The sequence below is a fragment of the Capricornis sumatraensis genome, chromosome 9 (assembly GCF_032405125.1).
Source record: "Capricornis sumatraensis isolate serow.1 chromosome 9, serow.2, whole genome shotgun sequence".
Lineage (NCBI taxonomy): Eukaryota > Metazoa > Chordata > Mammalia > Artiodactyla > Bovidae > Capricornis > Capricornis sumatraensis.
The window spans coordinates 46,371,874-46,376,853 of NC_091077.1; positions in this window are offsets into that span (position 1 = coordinate 46,371,874).

Here is a 4,980-nt window from a genome sequence, read left to right on the forward strand (position 1 = left end):
TGGAAGAGGAGTACTGACTGTGAATTTATTGAGTGCCTCCTGTGTGCAAAAGTCCCATGTTAGTGCCTCTCATATCTAATCCTATTTAAATATGGATTTAAATCCTATGTAATCCTCACAACAACCTCTTGAAAGGCTTATTATTTAAGCTTTATTTAATCCTCACAACAACCTTTTGAAAGGCTCAGAAATGGCAAGGGATGTACCCAAGGTCACACATGTAATGGGCGGCCAGGTTGAGAAGCCAGGCCTACCCCTTTTTCACTTCTTTAGAAACCAAGGCGCAGGTGGGCCTGGCTGTCTGGGACGGGCCATAGGAGAAGCAGCCTGACCCATCATGTACCGCCCTGTGCAGCTGGGTCTGAGTGTGCGTGTGCAGGCTGACAGTGGGCACCCATGAAGGGGGCCTGGAGGGGACAGTCCCCTCGTCCCTTTTCGTGATGGTTGTAGACACTCAAAAGTATGCTTTTTAAATGATGTCGAGAGACGCTGCATCCTCTAGGGGCAGAGGGCTGTGGTGCGGTGGGGGCTGGCAGGATGGCCCAAACCCTGTCTTCTTTACAGTCAGCGTGTGGAGTCACTGGTGACTCCAGCCCGGACTCTTCAGGTGGAGAGGCAGGGGCGGGGAGCGGGGGGGTGGTGTGTGGATGGGGCTTGGCCGTGTGGTGCTCACTCTTCAGAAGCCCTGAATGCTCCTGAAACATTCGCCAGCCAGGACTCAGGGGGCCCAGGATCCTCAGGTGTTTTATTATCTTTGAAACCTAGATTCTTCCCCAAGGATGACAGCAAGCTTTAACACACATGTCTGGCTCAGACTCTCTACCCCAGCCCAGCAGTGTCTACGTACACCTTTGCCTTGCCTCTGAGCAAGCCACATTTCCTGTCTCCTCCGCGGCACCGCCCCAGCCCCCAGGCTGTCTGCTCTTTTGCAGCAGGGTATCCCCCTTCCTGAGAGGGAAGGCTTCAGCAGATGTTGGAGGCAGAGCAGAAGGAAGATGCCCTCAGGGGTCAGGGGATCCTGAGACCTGTGCCGAGCTCACCTTGGCTTTCCCAGGCCAGCAGGGGCAGGGTGCTCTGTCTAAGGAGGGGGTGGCCCGGGGACTCAGGGGCAGGCTCAGCGGCTGCACAGTAGTGCCCTGAGCTGACTGTAGGTCCACAAAGCTTTCTGGGCACAGCAGCCTGGATGCTGGGCCTCTGGGCAGAGTTCTGTGATGGGAGGGCCAATGCCAGGGCAGGGAGCAGAGAGGTTCAGAAAGTGGATCCAGGCTGCAGATGAGCCTCTTTGCAGGGTAGAAACAGAGACGCAGATGGAGAGAATGAACGTGTGGATGTGGGAGGGTGGGGGTAGGTTAGGAGACTGGGGCTGACGGATGTGCGCTGCCATGCGTAAGACAGACAGACAGACAGAGGGAGCCGCTGCGCAGCACAGGGAGCTCAGCTTCGTGTTCTGTGCTAACCGAGAGGCGTGGGACAGGGAGGGGGGGGCAGCCACGAGGGAGGGAGGGATGCTTCAGTTCAGTGCAGTCGCTCAGTCGTGTCCGACTCTTTGAGACCCCATTAACCGCAGCACCCCAGGCCTCCCTGTCCATCACCAACTCCCGGAGTTTACTCAGACTCATGTTCATCCAGCCATCTCAGCCTCAGTCCTCCCCCTTCTCCTCCTGCCCTCAACCCCTCCCAGCATCAAAGTCTTTTCCAATGAATCAACTCTTCGCATGAGGTGGCCAAAGTACTGGAGTTTCAGCTTTAGCATCAGTCCTTCCAATGAACACCCAGGACCCATCTCCTTCAGAATGGACTGGTTGGATCTCCTTGCAGTCCAAGGGACTCTCAAGAGTCTTCTTCAACACCACAGTTCAAAAGCATCACTTCTTCAGCACTCAGCTTTCTTCACAGTCCAACTTTCACATCCATACATGACCACTGGAAAAACCATAGCCTTGACTAGATGGACTTTTGTTGACAAAGTAATGTCTCTGCTTTTGAATATGCTATCTAGGTTGGTCATAACTTTCCTTCCAAGGAGTAAGCGTCTTTTAATTTCGTGGCTGCAATCACCATATGCAGTGATTTTGGAGCCCCCAAAAATAAAGTCTGACACTGTTTCCACTGTTTCCCCATCTAGGTCCCATGAAGTGATGGGACCAGATGCCATGATCTTCATTTTCTGAATGTTGAGCTTTAAGCCAACCTTTTCACTCTCCTCTTTCACTTTCATCAAGAGGCTCTTTAGCTCCTCTTCACTTTCTGCCATAAGGGTGGTATCATCTGCATATCTGAGGTCATTGATATTTCTCCCGGCAATCTTGATTCCAGCTTATGCTTCTTCCAGCCCAGCGTTTCTCATGATGTACTCTGCATAGAAGTTAAATAAGCAGGGTGACAATGTACAGCCTTGACGTACTCCTTTTCCTATTTGGAACCAGTCTGTTGTTCCATGTCCAGTTCTAACTGTTGCTTCCTGACCTGCATATAGGTTTCTCAAGAGGCAGGTCAGGTGGTCTGGTATTCCCATCTCTTTCAGAATTTTCCACAGTTTATTGTGATCCACACAGTCAAAGGCTTTGGCATAGTGAATAAAGCAGAAATAGATGTTTTTCTGGAACTCTCTTGCTTTTTCCGTGATCCAACGGATGTTGGCAATCTGGTTGCTCTGCCTTTTCTAAAATCAGCTTGAACATCTGGAAGTTCATGGTTCACGTATTGCTAAAGCCTGCCTTGGAGAATTTTGAGCATTACTTTACTAGCATGTGAGATGAGTGCAACTGTGCGGTAGTTTGAGCATTCTTTGGCATTGCCTTTCTTTGGGATTGGAATGAAAACTGACCTTTTCCAGTCCTGTGGCCACTGTTGAGTTTTCCAAATTTGCTGGCATATTGAGTGCAGCACTTTCATAGCATCATCTTTCAGGATTTGAAATAGCTCAACTGGAATTCTATCACCTCCACTAGCTTTGTTCGTAGTGATGCTTTCTAAGGCCCACTTGACTTCACATTCCAGGATGTCTGGCTCTAGGTGAGTGATCACACCATCATGATTATCAGGGTCATGAAGATCTTTTTTGTACAGTTCTTCTGTGTATTCTTGTCACCTCTTCTTAATATCTTCTGCTTCTGTTAGGTCCATACCATTTCTGTCCTTTATCGAGCCCATCTTTGCATGAAATGTTCCCTTGGTATCTCTAATTTTCTTGAAGATCAGTGGAGAAATAACTCCCGAAAGAATGAAGGAATGGAGCCAAAGCAAAAACAATACCCACTTGTGGGTGTGACTGGTGATGGAAGCAAGGTCCGATGCTGTAAAGAGCAATATTGCATAAGAACCTGGAATGTCAGGTCCATGAATCAAGGCAAATTGGAAGTGGTCAAACAGGAGATGGCAAGAGTGAATGTCAACATTCTAGGAATCAGCAAACTAAAATGGACTGGAATGGGTGAATTTAACTCAGATGGCCATTATATCTACCACTGTGGGCAGGAATCCCTTAGAAGAAATGGAGTAGCCATCATGGTCAACAAGAGTCCAAAATTCAGTACTTGGATGCAGTCTCAAAAACGACAGAATGATCTCTGTTTCCAAGGCAAATCATTCAATATCACAGTAATCCAAGCCTATGCCCCAACCAGTAACACCGAAGAAGCTGAAGTTGAATGGTTCTATGAAGACGTACAAGACCTTTTAGAACTAACACCCAAAAGAGATGCCCTTTTCATTATAGGGGACTGGAATGCAAAAGTAGGAAGTTAAGAAACACCTGGAATAACAAGCAAATTTGGCCTTGGAGTACAGAATGAAGCAGGGCAAAGGCTAATAGAGTTTTGCCAAGAGAACGCACTGATCCTAGCAAACACCCTCTTCCAACAACACAAGAGAAGACTCTACACATGGACATCACCAGATAGTCAACACTGAAATCAGATTGATTATATTCTTTGCAGCCAAAGATGGAGAAGCTCTATACAGTCAGCAAAAACAAGACTGGGAGCTGACTGTGGCTCAGATCATGAAGTCCTTATACCAAATTCAGAGTTAAATTGAAGAAAGTAGGGAAAGCCACTAGACCATTCAGGTATGACCTAAATCAAATCCCTTAAGATTATACAGTGGAAGTGAGAAATAGATTTAAGGGACTAGATCTGAAAGATAGAGTGCCTCTTGAACTATGGACAGAGGTTCATGACATTGTGCAGGAGACAGGGATCAAGACCATCCCCATGGAAAAGAAATGCAAAAAAGCAAAATGGCTGTCTGAGGAGGCCTTACAAATAGAAAAGAAAAGAAGCAAAAAGCAAAGGAGAAAAGGAAAGATATAAGCATCTGAATGCAGAGTTCCAAAGAATAGCAAGGAGAGATAAGAAAGCCTTCCTCAGTGATCAATGCAAAGAAATAGAGGAAAAGAACAGAACGGATGTAGGTATGCATATAGCTAATTCACTTTGTTGTACAACATTATAAAGCAGCTATACCCCAATTTTTCAAAAAGAAGAGAAAATGGACCCTGGGTTCAGGTTGTGGCCCATCACTTGCCTGTGTGACCTTGGGCAAGTTGCTTGACTTCTCACAGGCTCACTGTCCCCCCGCCTTGCGAGTGAGAGTTACAGCAGGGCCCTCCTCTGTGTCGTTGCTGCTGCCTTTTGCACGAGGCCTGATACATGCTAAGCAGTCAGTCAGTGCTCCCTGTTGTTGGTGTCATCGTGGTCGGTGTTAAGGAATCCTGGAGTCCTGGTGCTGACTTCCCTTGGCTCTGGTCTGAGCGTCAAGATGAAAGCTCAGACCATAAAGCTCAATAATTCAGAGCACCAGTGTAGAAAGGGAGTTGCCCGCCGCCAGTACTGGTGCAGTGATGCCCCTCACTCTGGGAGGAGGGCATCTGAAAGGCCAAGTGGGATGAGCAGGTGGTTGAAGGGGGAGAGCCCTCCTGGTAGCTTCTCCAGCGAGCCTGGCAGGTGAGCCAGCCTTCTCCTGCTCCTCACTCAGAAG